Below are 16,627 nucleotides of genomic sequence, written 5' to 3' on the forward strand. Positions count from 1 at the left end.
GCAAGTCTGTTCCAACTGGGTAGGGCAGGGAGGCTAGAGGGCAAGAAGCATTCTCCTCTCACCGCATCTCCCACTTGTCACAATCTTTTCAGAGAGTTTATCTCTCCCTTCTTACACATCCAGCCTCTCAGCTCTCAAATACATTTAAACAGTAAAAAAACAAAATCGAACAATATACCCATTTACTTTCCGAAGTAGTAACAAGCATGAGATTTGCTATCATCGGTCTGTGCAATCTTCACTCTCCTAAAGATACACAGGAACATCATTTACAAACACATGCTAGCCTCAGAAACTAAGGGAGGATCTTTTTTTCCTTTCAAATGATATCAGCAGGAAGTGAGAAACTCAGCAGGAGCTCACATCCCTGGTGATACACCCGGTGCAAAGGGGAGAACCAAGCTGAGGCTTTTATGACAAGAAAGTGATGCATTTGGCAGAGTTTATATAAGAAAGGTCACCTGAAGAGCAAGGCACTTCATGGGCAATCCAGATGACCAGTCTCTAAAAGCCACTACCCAGACCGGATCTACTGAATAGCAAACCTCTCAGCACAATAACCCAGATTGTATAAATACTTTACGAGTGTCTCTTACAATTGGAGGTGAGGGGGAGCTAATAACTGAGAATTCTTAGATCCATAAAATTAGGGATGACCTCTTCCATTAATCAAAAACTTATATCCTTAAAATAGGTAGTATATAATTCCTCAAGAATTCGAAGCAACAATTGTATCTACCAGGCATCTATTAGACTGGCAAGACACTAGAGGTGTTTTAGACTTAACAACACAGGGAAAGAAATTATCCAAGTTAGGGCTAATATAGTCAGATTTTGCTAGTTCTAAAAAATGCCTAAGAGGAGTCTCAGCTCTTTAGGTACACCTTGGAGTACCGGAACATCTTCTTTCTTCTAACGTTCTGTCAGGTACAGCAAGTGCCAAAATAAATCATTACCTTGCTGTTGGCAAAACAAACAAACAAAACAAAAACAAAAACAAAAACAAAACGAAAAAAACCAACACCAACTTAGCGTGTTGTACTACTATAAATCTTGCTAAAGTTAGGAGATTAAATATGAAAAGAACCCATATTCCTTCACTTATAGCTTTTGCATATTATATTCTTTGTAGAATTGATGTTGATAAAATTCATTGCAATTAAAAAGAAGGAAATGAAACAGCCAAGCCAGCATAGGACTTATATCAATATTACTGACCAGCAAGTTTCCCAGCATCAGTAAACTTCTATGGAAAATTAATTTCATGCTTGTCTGCTCTGGTAAAACCCCTTACTGAGTTGTTATAAAAAGAGAAAATTGAGATCAGCTGTGGGAATACCAAAAAGAGTTGATGCAGCTAAAAAGAATTGTCATGTTTACATATTTTATTGCCTTAGGGCCCATACCCACCTAGAACCTTGAGTAAGGTTGCCTGTCTGCTGACATCAGAGCTCAAAAGTATTGCCAACACAAGTCCTCACAAAAATTCTAGAAAAATGCATGTATCCCCAGAGTAAATAATAATAATAATAATAATAATAATAATAATAATAATGATAGATTAATCCATGTAAAGAACAGGTAGATAAAATTTTTCTGTGAGGAATTAGCCAATCATTGGCAAATCTGAAGAATGTTTACTGTACAGGGCTCATAATTCTATCCTCTGCTATTTCTGTTTGCTGTAATTTGTTTCACAAGACTACTCCCAGGGTCCATTCGTTTAGGTTAGGAGCCACAGAAATTTTCAAAATCTGTAGGAAAAATTCTTAGCAGAAATTAAACGCGTTATTTTGTTTGTCTTAGGAAGCAATTTGTTTCAAGGTGAAATTTCAAAACCTTCACCCTCCAAATGGTTTCACATTTTTTGTTATCACGCATCTGAAAACAGCTTGGGCATGACATACCACACCTTCTGCTCTTCTAAATAAGACTGAGGAACAGATGGCTGCTGACCTTTATCTCCAATCACATTCTGCCTGCCTGCGTATTATCTTATTTGTAAAAATTAATCTTCTTACCTTCCAATATTTTTCAGATTGGAACAGCTGATTCAAGAGCCTATCACTAATCAACATAATTATTACAAAGCTTGACACACAGGGATGTGTGACTTCCTGTTTAGGAAATAAACTTATCGGTATTTTTAATAATCACCCCCCCCCCAGCTGGAGACATAAAACACTAGCATATTTGCAAAAACAGCATGTACACCCTAAAATGCTCCGGTACATTTATCAGACAAATGGGCAGATCCTTCAAATATCAGTGTATAAAACCAATTTTCAAGGGTGCAGGTCCAAGAAAAATTTGCCACTGGGGAAAGAAAAAAGTATTATCTTATTCTAAAATATTGAATTATTCATCAGAAAAGAAAGGCACTCTTCTGAAAACCCTCTGTGATATACACCATGTCTTTGGCAATTAAGCATATATTTCATGAGGATGGAACGGGTGTGCTTCAGGGGCAATATTTCTAAGAACTTGAAGCACACACATACCTAGGGCAGACTTAGGGCAATGGTAACTGTATGCTTACTCAATAGGTTGCAAATTCTTTAACACACGTTTGCTCACTTCATCTCCACATGTTAAGTGGTAGATACTGTATATACTCTGGTAGGTAGTCATTGACAAGACAAATATTTGTTTAAAAATTTTCAGTGATAATCCATATGTTTCAGAAGGCATTTTTTAGAACTAAATATGTGACAATATCCATACTCATACCTTGTATTTGAAGACTCAAGTATCATGTGGCACATTCAAAAGATGTACAAAATGATAGTGTAACATTTCAAGAAAATTACTGCCCAAGAATTGTGTGACTGTTTAACAAATTTTGTCAAGTAAATTTTGTGGTAAGGAAATAATCTTTCCTGAATTAATGCTAACTACTGTTATATAAATGGCTACTGGGAAAGGACTCAAGTTTTTGCTCTCTTTTTATTAAAAAAAAAAAAAAAGTAAATCAGGCTAAAAAAAACCCCTATCTTTTTAAAAACAAAAAGTCACCTTTTTTATGTTTTTCACAGCTGTTTTCATTTTTTTAATGCTGGCATCATTATCCTGATATTTTCTACTTGAAAAGAAAGCAAATTTTCATGGTGAATATTGCTGTAGAAATTAAATCTCTTGTGAGTGTACCTACAGATTCAAGTCAGTATGACAATTTACAAATAACATGAAGTGTTACTCACTGTATGGGAGGCTGTTGGAACTTTTTATTTGATCCCCAAAGTAATTAAAATAATGGGGATGATAAGGTCAGAATCTGGAATTCTAACTGCATGAGTTTTCATGAGAATTGACTACAAATATTCAAATATTCTTTGAAAAGGAAATTATAATTGTTCACCTATCTTGGCTTATTAATAGCTTAAAGCAAAACCCAACAATTCAAGCAGCAATTATATATATTAAAAAATGAGAACATTAGTATTTGCCCACAGTATTACTGAGAAATGAGTACTAGTTCATCATGAAAATGAGCAAGGGTATGGTCAAGATAATACTTTTATGAGTAAATTTTATTTAAATGCCTTTTTAAAAATCTAGGGTTCTCAAGACATGACTCAACACATCTATTTAACATATGTTTAATGCCTTGCAAGGCAAAAAGCATGTAAATAATATATCCTAAATACTTATTTTTAAAACTTTGTAAATGTAATTGATACTAAGCTATTTTAAATGAGTATATTTTATGAATGACAACTAATATTACACTCATTTGTTTTTAATGTTTATTTTGGGGGGTGGGGGAGGAGGGGAAGGGAGGAGAAGGGGACAGAAATGGAGGGAGACAGAGAATCCCAAGCAGGCTCTGTGCTGTTAGTGCAGAACCCAACGTGGGTCTCAAATCCACAAACCATGAGATCATGACCTGAGCCAAAATCAAAGGTCAGACACTTAACCGACTGAGGCACCCAAGAACCATGATAACCAAACGTCTTAAATGGAAGACATTATTATGGGTGTATAAAGAGAGTAATAAAAACATACATTGTAAAATTAATGAATTTTAGCCCTAGAGGTTTGAGACTTTTCAAATTTCTTCCAAAATATATCTGAAAGTATGACATGTACTCCAGCATATTTGAGGAACTAATCCAAATGAGCCAAGGCATTAATTCCAATTTCTTTTAAGACACACAATTTATTTTAAAATGTGGTAATATATTTATCTATTATTATTCAGATAATGTGTCTTTCTCCAAACCTTTAAGTAAAACTGTGCTCCAGAAGTTATGCCTATATTAATACCATGGATTTGTTTAAACCCTTGTAATCACAGAACCCCAAAGTCCTGGTGTATGGGTATCCCTGAAAGCAAAGATTTGGTCCAATCTCCACCCAGACCCACAAGATTAAGTTGAACTTGACCCAGGCCAGCAGTTACGCAATCATAAAGCTACAACAAAGATTTTTTTAAATTTTTTTTAACGTTTATTTTTGAGACAGAGAGAGACAAAGCATGAACAGGGAAGGGTCAGAGACAGGGAGACACAGAATCTGAAACAGGCTCCAGGCTCTGAGCTGTCAGCACAGAGCCCAATGCGGGGCTCGAACTCACGGACCGCGAGATCATGACCTGAGCCAAGTCAGCCACTTAACCAACTGAGCCACCCAGGCGCCCCATCAAATATTCTATTTGTTAACTCCCAGTCTATTTCTCGGTCTTCTAGTCCACCCTTTGCCCCACCAGGGCAGTATTTGTGGCTATAATTCAGGAAATATGATTTCTACTTCTGGTTTTACCTGGACACCCATTTATAACACAGCTTGCTGTTAAATAAATCCAGATATTATGTAAAGTTAAAAACCAATCCCATCAACATCCTCCTCAGAAAGAACAATAAAAACAACAACAAACACACACGTAGGAAAATCGTATGTATCCTAAACAGTTGTTCCCACCATAACCCTATGAGGACATTCTTATCAATATCCCCATTTTTGCAAATGAGGAAAATTGAGACTTTGAAGATTGGAAATAAAATAGTACAAGTAATTAGAAGGCAGTAGACACAGGATTTAAACTGAAGCCATTTGACTGCAGAGAGTATAGTCTTAATCATTACTCTCTAATCCTTGGAAAACAAAAACAGATGGTTAACACATGAAGATCATCCCATTATGTATCATGAATGATTAGTTCACCAACTAAAAATCATGAACAGTTCAGAAGCACTGTCACTGGCTATCACAATGTAATCAACATGGAAACTCAGATACTTGGAAGATTGAGAAATTTAAATTAAAAAAAAAAAAGAAAGAAAGAAATGCAGACATAGGATGAAAGGAGTTAGGCAGACTGAAATAGTGGCAGGGCTTCAAGTAGCAAAGGTTGTGGTAAAAAAACAAGTTGCAAAGAGATGGAGCATGGAGGTGAGATTAGAAGCATCAGGGCCATGAGCATTAGACCCATGTAGCAAGAAAAATGTTGAAAGAAAAGTGAGAAAAAGGTACCTATTTCTGGAGTGAAATAATGCATGGCAGGGTAGGGTTGGAAAAGACATGTGAATTGTTGGGAGATAGGAAGAGGAGAGGGAGGGAGCAGAGGGTAACAGTTAACTCATGTCACATAAAGATAGTTAAAATCCAAGTCAGTAGGTATGAATCTCTTTAAAAACAAGAGCTATGGCAATACCCAGGTCTATGGTTCTGAGCCTGCAAAGTCAAAGGTGTGGGTTATATCCCATCAGAAGAAATACTGGGAAAGGCATAGAAAACTGGCCCACACGAAATGCATGAATATCTGAGTTTTCTTTGAATTGCTTTTAATAACTTTATAATTAGGGATCTCTCATAAAAATTACAGTGTTTTCTTTATTTAAACCATAATCTTTGACAACCCTGGGCCCTGTAGACAGAGTAGGCCTCTTCAGGTTACTAGAAGACACACTATTCCTAAGTCAACATCAATGCCAAGGTGATCTTCTAAAAAATGCATATATATATATTTTTAACACCCTTATACCTTAAATAATTCAAAAGTCAACTCTAGCGAGCTTTTTATGGCCTGGCTTCTGTCTACTTTCTCATGTGCACCTCCACCAAAAGAAATTACTTACAGAGCCTTGAGAGCACAATGCTCTTGTAACCTGCACACCTTTGTTCTACACCCTTTACCTGACTCCTTCACATCCTTTGAGGTCAGGAACCACTTCCCCAAGGATTCCTTCCATTACTTTAGTTTTGTACTTTTGTAAGTGGTAACATTCGTCTCATCTGCAATTATCAGCTATATAATTTTCCCCAAATCTTTGCTTCCAACCCAAAACGCTCCTTTTATACCATTTATGTTCTATATCCTTATTTGTAACTTCTATGTTCGTAGTTCCAATTTGTCTACTTGGATGTGCCTCAGCCATGTAAGAGCCTGAACTCCTCATGTCCTCAAGCCTCTCCCTATTTTAATAAATGTTTCAGATCTCAAGTAAGAAACCCGGGGGTTATCCTTGACACCATCTACGGTTGACCAGAGGACAAGTGCTCACAGATCCCCAACTGGGGCTACACTTTTAAATCTATCCCCATATTTACACCGAGCCCATAATTCCCAAGACCAGTAATGGAGTATATCAGGAATACTATGATAGAACCACTGCTGGAGACAAGTGGCTCTTGAGATGGCCAACTTTAGCTTGAGGACTCCCTAATAACTTTGTAGCAATTCCATTAGACTCTGTGGTAATCTAGAACACTTTCACATAATTTTCTCCCTCTCTCCTTCACTTGGGGGTTAGACTGGCCTCATGATATGATGCCTCTCCCAATTTTATCTCTTTTGTCTTACAAAGGTCCTTCCACTAATAAAATTTTTTCATGTTCAATCCCATGCTTGAATGCTGCTTCTTGGAGTATTTGGACTAGTACACTATCTTCTCCCTCGTATCCAAGTACAGTTGATCCTTTTTACTAAATTGTCCTAAATTTATTCTCATTGCCATTAATATGGTAGACCAGGCCAGCAGCAGCTTTTGTCTAGTTGTTTTTTTTTAATATAGCAGCTTTATTGAGAAAAAGTGAATATACCACACTCTTCACTCATTTAAAGTGTACAAACCAGTGATTTGTAGTACATTACCAGAACTGTCAATCTATCAGCACAACCAATTTTAGAACATTTTCTTCACCCCCAGAAAGAAACCTCATACACAGCAGTCACTCCCTATTTCCTCCAAATACTGTCAGCCCAAGGGCAACCACTAACCTACTTTCTATCTCTATAGATATGCTTATTCTGTACATTCCATATAAATGGAATCAGATGATTTGTGGTCTTTTGTGACTGACCACTTTTACTTTGCATGTTTTCAAACTCCACATACCTTGTAGCATGTATCAATATTTTATTTCTTTTTACTGCTGAATAATCTTTCATGTATGGATATACCACATTTCCTTTGTTCATCAACAGAACTAAATGGGTTGTTTCCACTCAGGGGCTATTTGAGTAATGCTGCTCTGAATATTCATGTACAAGGTTTTGTGGGGACATATCTTTTCATTTCCCTTGGACATAAATCTAGAAGTGGGATTGCTATGTTATAACGTAATTCTATGTTTAACCTTTTGAGGAACTGTTTTTCTATAATGCCTGTACAATATCACATTTGTACCAGCGGATAGTTTAAAGATTTCCATTTCATATCCTTACCAATAGTTACGATTACCATTTTCTTAAATTACATCTATCCTAGTGGATGTGAAGTGGTATCTCATAATTTTGATTTGCATTTTCTTCTGATGGCTAATGGCACCGAACATCTTTTGATGTACTTGTTGGCTATTTATGTATCTTTTTTGGAGAAATGTATATTCACAAGACCCTTTTCTTAGTGCACCTGGGTCACTTAGTGGATTAAGTATCTGACTCCGGATTTTGGCTCAGGTCATGATCTCGTGGTGGTGAGTTCAAGGCCCACATTGGGCTCTGTGCTGACAGCATGGATCCTGCTTGGGATTCTCTCCCTCCCCCTCTCTCTTTGAACTTCCCCTGCTCACATTCTCTCTCTCTCTCTCAAAATAAATAAAAATAAACATTTTTTTAAAAGACACTTTTCTCACTTATTTTTTAAAAAATTTTAAATGTTTATTTTTGAGAGAGAGAGAGAGAGAGAGAGAGAGAGAGAGAGAGAGAGAGAGAGAATGCAAATAGGGGAAGGGCAGAGAGAGAGAGAGAGGGAAATACAGAATCTGAAGCAGACTCCAGGTTCTGCACTGTCAGCACAGAGCCCAACACGAGGCTAGAACTCACAGACCACGAGATCATGACCTGAGCGTTAAGTATGACGCTTAACTGCCTGAGGCACCCAGGCACCCGGGCACCCCTGTCATTTTTATTTGCCTTTACGTTATTGAGTTGCCAGATTTCTTTACATGTCCTAGATACACCTTACTTATGACATACATGATTTGTAATAGTTTCTCTCATTCTGCTGGCTATATCGTTATTTTCGTGGTGGGGTCCTTTGAGACGCAAAAGTTTTACATTTTGAAAAAGTCCCATTTGCCTTTTGTTTCTTTGTTGCTTGTGCTTTCAGTGCCATGTAAAGAAATTTTTGCTAATCCAAGGACACAAAAATTTAAGCCGATGTTTTCTTCTAAGAATTTTAGAGTTTTAGCTCTTACATTTAGTTCTTACTTTAATTTTTACATATGGTGTCAGGAAGGAATCCAGCTTCACCCTTTTGTGTGTGAATATCCGGTAAACTTGGCACCATTTGCTGAAGGCTCTTCTTTCACTTACCGAATTGTCTTAGCATCCTTGTTGAGCATCAGGAAGCCGTACATATGACAGCCTATTTCTGCACTTTCCCTACTAATCTACATGTCCGTCTTGATGTCAGTCTTACACAATCTTGCATGCTCTAGCTTTGTGTGAATGTTGAAATCAGATAGTATGAACTCCAAATGTTTTCTTTATTTTTAAAAAAATTTTTTTTCCAACGTTTTTTTTTATTTATTTTTGGGACAGAGAGAGACAGAGCATGAACGGGGGAGGGGCAGAGAGAGAGGGAGACACAGAATCGGAAACAGGCTCCAGGCTCTGAGCCATCAGCCCAGAGCCCGACGCGGGGCTCGAACTCACGGACCACGAGATCGTGACCTGGCTGAAGTTGGACGCTTAACCGACTGCGCCCCCCAGGCGCCCCCCAAATGTTTTCTTTAAAAAAAAGATTGGGTTATTCTGAGTCCCTTGAATTTCTATATAAATCTTAGTATAAGCTTGTCGATTTCTGCAAAAAAAAAAAAAAAGCTCAGATCTTAATAAGAACGATGTTGAAACTGTAAACTCATTTGAAGGGTACTGTGATCCTAATGGTATCACATCTCCCAATACATAAATATGCAATGTCTTTCCATTTATTTAGGCCTTCTTTAATTTCTTTCAAGATATTTTATAGTTTTCATGGTATTAATTTCATACTTTTCATTATTCATAAGTAGTTTATCTTTTTTGATGCTGTTGTAAATAACATTGTTTTTTAAAGTTTATTTTTGAGTTGTTCATTGAGTTGTTCAAAGAAATACACTTAATTTTTGTAAAATGATCTTTTATCCCATAATATTGCAAACCTCATTTATTAGTTCTAATTTTTTGTTTTAGATTTGGCCCAGATTGTTGCAACAGCATTTAATTTTGTCTATAGTTTTGCTTCTGTCCAATCCATTGTTTAGAGCACATCCAGTAATCCTATAAAAATATGTGTCTGAACCTATAGTGCCCCCACTCAGAAGTCTTTAGTCACTCTCCATTGAACTGAGGATAAAGTCTAAACATTTTCCAATATGATTTACAAGGTTTGGCTCCTGAACATAGTTATCAGATACTAATTTCTACTTTGCAGGCTTATATCTTGCCATTGCATTTCTTGCACTCTATATACCAGCCATACTGACTTTATTTCAGTATGGCTGAATCCAGCAGACAGCTGTGTGAATTTGTTTGGCCACTTATAATGTACACAATATAGAAGAACTATGTTTCTTCTCTGAATGGCGGTTTCCTCAATGGTATGCAGAACGCGAATTGCCATTTTCTCGCGTTGTTAGAGAAGCAAATGAGGTCCCACCTGAAAGCATCTAACACAGTTGCAGGCACAGCGCTGCATTTCAATAACTGTGCCTTTCCTTCTCTTCCCTTCATCCTTCACCATATGAGAAAATAAGCATACCCTACTCTGAACAAGAGAATCACAACCTCCTATTGTTGTGAGTAAAAAACAAACAACCCCCCCCCCCCAAAACCCACCATGTTTTCTTTTCCCTCCAAGGCTTGCAACATGTTGCTTCTTCTATGCAGAGCACTATGTTTTCTTCTTCTTCTTCACCTGCTATATCCTTTTTTATTTTCCAAGGCTCTGGCAAATATGGTTTCTGTTAACCCTCAATTAGTCTTGAACAGGAAACCTAGTTTCTGTCACATCATAAATCTCCTACTAAAGATCTTATTCCTTCTAATTTTTCTTATTGTAATTGTCTGTTTTTCATGGAAAAATTTTAACTTCATTACTGTTTCACTTTCATAATTAAATTCTTCAACAAATATTGTAGATACATGGGTACATAAGAAATTTGTTGCTTTCAGACTCACAGAGTTTACAATCTAATATGTTGACAATTAATCAAAATAAATGATTGAAAACTTTAATAAAGCTATAAAGAAAACAAGTTACTAGAAGCAAAAACAAAACAGCTTTTTAGTTAGGTTCATTGTTATATTTCTAGCAATGTGGCTGGTCCTGTCATATAGCAGGAGGGCTACATTTATTGATTGAATGTATGAAGCACAGAAAGCAGAAAAAAAAGAAAACTGAGGACACTAACAGGACATTATGAGAAACAAAAACACAGACACCTAAAGATAGGGGATGAGAAGAAGACTATTAGTGTATTTTTCATTTAGACTCTGAACTAAATAACAAAAATAGCTGTTACTTAAAAAATGGGAAAAAAGAGCATTCTAACTAAAGAAAGGAGCATATGCAAAGTTGCTGATAGATGACAGATGGATACATAGGTAGACATCTAAATAATAAAGAAATATTCTCTGTGTTTATCAGCAATGAGTCACCAATGACTGATCAAGTATTTGGAGAAGGGCTTTGAAAACTATATAAGCAAAGTCAGACCTATAGAGGATGGCTTTAGGCTCCTACCTAATCCCCAGGTTAAGTCTAAAATAAGGTACATTAACTTGGGGCACCAGGGTGGCTCAGTCCATTAAACGTCTGACTCTTGATTTTGGCTCAGGTCACAATCTCACGGTTCATGAGATTAAGCCTCTCATTGGGCTCTGTACTGACAGCATGGAGCCTGCTTGGCATTCTCTCAGGCCCTCTCTCTCTCCGACCACCTTCTCAAAATAAATATATAAACTTTAAAATAATGTATATTATGTTTATCTTGCTCTCCTTTGGCCCAGAGTCCAAAAGTGATTCCTAGTGTGTTATCGAACCCGTACCCACCCACTCCATTGGGGGACCAGATTCCATGTCCTGAAACAGTTGTCACCCTATTTTTGCCCATTAGAGATCAACACCTGGAGTTTCCAACTAAAGTGACCCACTGACCAGATGATGCCTAATGCATGTTTTTTGGCTTCAGCCAAGTTCTAATTTACTGCACCCTTTGGATACATGGTACTAGCATCACTCGAGAGCAAGTTAGAAATGCAAAGTCCCAGACCTGAGTCAGTATCTGAACTTTCAGAGGGTTCCTCAGATGCTGTGTGTGCTCATTCAAGTTTGAGAAGCACTGCTCTACTAGTCCACTCCTCAAATTCCACTTTTACTTGTTTTCATCATCCTAATTCTTCCCACAGGCAGATTTGTGCAAGTATTACAGCAACTCTTACTGAACCTTTAGGAGTTTTGGCATTTCTGTGGATAATAATCTGTTTTTATTTTATTAAGGAAAACTGTCTGTTGCCATGGTTAGCGGTGGTGGGGGTAGGGAAGGAATGAGTTCTACTATGTTGCTATAGCCAAAACAAAACAAAACAAAACAAAAACCACTTTTTTTTTAGAAAAACTTGAACAACCTGTGTTAATCTGGTTAGCAACATGATCCATATCTACAGCAAATGAAGAAGGATTCTATTAAAACTAAAAGGAAGTAAAGATGGTGTAAAGTTTGAGAAGGCTTTCTATAATAGAACCACTCTAAGTATGGTTTCAAGGCCATTGATCCAACCTAAGTTCACATGGGTTGCTTAGAAGGTTATCTTTTATTAAAGCAGAACTTTCAAATGTGTGTCCATTGTATTGGCATCATAATACACTTGCCATACATCTTTCTCTTAGAAACAAGCTATCTGATAGACTTGTGGAATACTAGATAACCTTTCCACTAACGTCGTCTTCTATACGTTTTAAATGCCAGAAGGAAAAACCATAGGTTTAGGCGTTTATAGCAGAGATTCAAACTATCAAGAACTGGTATGGTACTAGGACTCAACAAAGTACCCCACCCTGTCCTCATCGATCAAAGTTGGAGGCCTTTGGGACTTAGGGGCAATTTTAAAAACGGAGAGGCCAGGTGAATTACAGACGCTTGATTCATTTCACAACAACACCTTATCTATCAACACAATGAAACTCAAATACAACCCTGGTCCAAGGCGGAATGAAAGAGGACACTAAAGATTTTACAAGCCCCATTTTTGCAAGATATTCTTCAGCCCCTCCCAATTCCTTCTGTCTGACCTTATCACCACATACATAATAAAGATGGAAGAAGTGATGTTTTGGATATTTATCTTACTCAGGGGACTTTTCTTGTCTTTGATTTTCCTAATTTATACCACCAAAGAGTCATAGCCATAATCCTCACCACCTTAGTCGATAAATCCAAAGTCCTAAGTTACACAGATGATATTATATATATCTGTTAGGGGAGGTATACATTCTTCACCTTCCCCAAATCACACCCTTTCTTACAGCATGCCAAACCTGATCACAGATACCTCAAAAAGGAAACAATGTATGTGGAAAATAGCCTTTATAATCATTACACTCAATCTCTATTAAAAACATAAATATAATTTTTTGTCTTAAATCCCTTAAGCTCGGCTTACAAATCTTGCTATTTTATTTATGAACCTCGTGATTTGGGAATTAAAATTAAAAATACTCTTTCACTTTTTTTTCTTGATTAGCTTATAAATCTGACAGTTTTGTTCTCTAAACATTATCATATTTAATTGGTTAAATTCCTTTAAATAATTTAAATATTAATCATAATTTTCCTAAGCAATTAAAACACTTACAATTTAAATCATGGTTTTCTAAGAAATTAAAAACGCCTTAGGAAGCAGAAAAAACATCTACATAAATTATAAAATGTTTACAAAAATGGTTAATACAATTATAATCAAATTGAATTACTGTGGCTCATTTATTCATCATCTCTATCCTCACTTTCATACTTTCCCAGTGATTGTACAGTCATTTAATACTTATCAAGAGTGGAATTAACATATCAATTTCAGCCAATGCTTATCAGTAGATATTTTAACACTTGGATACAGTTAGGGGAACCTGAGTGGCTCAGTCAGTTAAGCTCTGACTTTGGCTCAGGTCATGATCTTGCAGTTCATGAGTTCAAGCCCCACATCAGGCTCTGTGCTGACAGCTCAGAGCCTGGAGCCTGCTTCGGATTCTTTGTCTCCCTCTCTCTCTGCCCCGCCCCTGTTCGTGCCCGGTCTCTGTCTCTCTCAAAAATAAATAAACATTAGAAAGAAATTTAAAAAAAAAAAGACTAGGATACAATTACAAATTTGGGCTATAAATTGGAGGGCTGTAAATGGGACACAGAAACATGGGTACTTCCCAGAATAATTTGACTAGAACTGGTATATACGGGCCTGTATTAGAATTGGTTTTTGCAAGTCCCTATTTTTCCCTCCAAAATGCACATCATATATCCCCTGGATGTTCTTAGGTTTTCATTTTACATAATTATTACTATGCCTTTGATGATAATTTTTACAACTTTATCCTTTTAACCTCTATCACAACTTTGACTTCTGAGGCTTTTATACTCCAAATCTGGGTCACAGCACTTTATAGCTGGTAGTGGCCATGCTTAGATGCCTATCAACCACCCATTAAACCATCCTTTTTTCCTAACAGAATCTGATTTTGTTCAGGAATTCATTCCAGATAATCAGAAGAATCCACCCCCATCCTTTATTCAAATGTGTTTCCTAGTGAATCTAAGTCAATCAGAACAAAAGTAAACACCTGGAGACTCTTGTTGGTCACCTAGAAGCAAGTTCAGGGCTAAAGTTGTCCAGAGCAGACTGAGGAGAGGGAATCACAGAGAGGTTCTCCTCCTCCTACGCTATGGATGGGAGTCTTCTTCCAATCACTTAGAATCATGAGACAACCAGCCTTTGTTCATGACCAAATGACATGGAAAGTCCAGGGGTCCTCAGCACCCTGCGTAGTGGAGAATACCCTACCTCTCGATGGTCTTTTACGTGAGATGACATTTTAAAAAAATTTTTAAGTGCAGTGGAAATTTAGAAAATTCTGCAGATTTTAACTTTAGATATTTAACAAAATTTGAAGGTAGTAGGCATACAGTTCAAGTTGCTTAATATAAACCCTTTTCATGATAACTTAATTGAAAATTTATGGCTGCCTTCTCTTAAAAAAAAAAAAACCCTTCATCGGGGCGCCTGGGTGGCGCAATCGGTTAAGCGTCCGACTTCAGTCAGGTCACGATCTCGGAGTCCCTGAGTTCGAGCCCCGCGTCAGGCTCTGGGCTGATGGCTCAGAGCCTGGAGCCTGTTTCCGATTCTGTGTCTCCCTCTCTCTCTGCCCCTCCCCCATTCATGCTCTGTCTCTCTCTGTCCCAAAATAAATAAATAAACGTTGAAAAAAAATTAAAAAAAAAACCCTTCATATTATTGGCCTGTTTTGAGTAATTTTAGGGACTCATAGCTTTGAGGTATTACTGTTTTCTTTATGACTCTTAAGAGTCACCTATGGAAGCCAATTTAACTGACTCCTTCATCGTTTTAATAACACCCACCACCTCCATCGCCTCTTTTTTTTTTAATTTAATTTAGTATTTTTTTTTAATATTGTTTCTCTCTGGTAATAACAGAAAGGTCCTGGATCATCCTAAAGTCGCTAAAGTCACAAGGAACTCTGGTTCCTTTTGGGTAAAGGACGGTATTGGAGACTAAAATCTGAGAACAAATAGGTTGTTCCACATGATTAATGACAGTTTCTGGAAAGGTGACAGTTCTGTAAGTCCATTTGGTAATAGAGCTAGGAAGTGTTTTTAAAGGTGATAAATTCATATTGATATTTCTGATACAACTCTGAAAAAAGCTAAATCCCTTCAAAAACTTCATACCAAAATAAAAATATTTACAACATGCTTACCTAGTTTTTTGTTTTAAAACTCCTCACCCAAATTGTACATAGAGTCCTCTCATCTTTTAGAACCCTATCTGTCCCATGAGACATCAGTGAGCAGTCCATTTAATAACACCTTCTAGGGGCATCTGGGTGGCTCAGTACGTTGAGCATCCAACTCTTGATTTTAGCTCAGATCACAATCCCAGGGTTATGGGATCAAGCTCTACATCAGGCTCCACACTGAACATGGAGCCTGCTGAGACTCACTCACTCACACACACACTCTCTCTCTCTCTCTCTCTCTCTCTCTCTCTCTCTCCCTCTGCCCCTCTCCCCTGCTTGTGCTCTCTCTCTCTCTCTCAAATTAAAAACTAAAAGAATACATTCTAAATTATCTGGAGTCAAAAGTAAATCTAGAAAGTTCATGTTACAGAAAGGGGCCTTTTAGCTTTAGAAAATATCAAAGAGTGAGCGAAAAATGGTATTTTCAAGCCTTTGGGCTGAGTTCATTCCAGTTTTCCACCTGTGTACGAATATAAAGATCTTATGATTAATATGAGGGCTCTGTACCCATAATTCTCAACTAATATTTAGTCATACCCTATGTATAAACCCTGAAATTTAAGGGGTTCATAAATGATAAACTGCAGGCTCCTCTTGCATGTGGAATTTCCAATGCAGCAGTTACACACCCTGACCGAAATATATACAACATTTATAATGTTCCATAAAAAGCACCAGGCAGTAAGGCTGTGTCTTTATATGCCAGACAGATTTTAAAAGTAGCTTATACTGCACTCATGCAATAAGCAAACTTGCAAACAGATCATCTGAAATGTGCTTTATATTTAAAGGAAGGAAAGTGAAGATCAGAATACTGGAAATGTGCCCTCTGTAGTATCCGCTGGATGCACCAGCACCCTGCCTCCCGTACGATTTCTAAAAGGCAAGATATATGTATAACTCTGCACAAAGAATGGATAATTTCAGATACTAAAACTTTCAAACTTCATTCAAAATTATTAGAAAACAGCAGTTTTGGGAAGCCTGGGTGGCTCAGTCATTTAAGCGTCCGACTGTTGATTTCGGCTCGGGTCACGATCTCACAGTTTGTGGGATGGAGCCCAGCGTGGAGCCTGCTTGGGATTCTCTCCCTCCCTCCCTGTCTCTCTCTGTCCCTCCTCCACTTGTGCACACTCTCTCTCTCAAAATAAATAAATAAACTTAAAAAAAAAAGT

This window comes from Prionailurus bengalensis, chromosome C2 (assembly GCF_016509475.1).
Source record: "Prionailurus bengalensis isolate Pbe53 chromosome C2, Fcat_Pben_1.1_paternal_pri, whole genome shotgun sequence".
NCBI lineage: Eukaryota > Metazoa > Chordata > Mammalia > Carnivora > Felidae > Prionailurus > Prionailurus bengalensis.